The sequence below is a fragment of the Penaeus monodon genome, chromosome 33, assembly GCF_015228065.2.
Source record: "Penaeus monodon isolate SGIC_2016 chromosome 33, NSTDA_Pmon_1, whole genome shotgun sequence".
Classification (NCBI taxonomy): Eukaryota; Metazoa; Arthropoda; class Malacostraca; order Decapoda; family Penaeidae; genus Penaeus; species Penaeus monodon.
In genome coordinates, this window is record NC_051418.1 from 34,567,412 (window position 1) to 34,567,674 (window position 263).

Genomic DNA, 263 nt, shown 5'->3' on the forward strand with positions numbered 1-263 from the left:
GTGAGTGGAAGTGAGAATATGACTGGACAGAAATCATTATTATATCTGCATAAAAGTGGAGGGGGGGGGGATGAACATGTAGTCTGATACTTTGCAATACGTGAAGGTTCATTTTGCTATCATGAATCGACATCTATATTTCATCCGAGTAGAATTTTTATACAAGGTGTCAGTAATCTAGTAAGTAATAGTAATACACGAGGAGTTACGAGCATAGTTTTAAACAAGGAAAACTGGTCAGTGAACGAAATCTGTCGAGAATA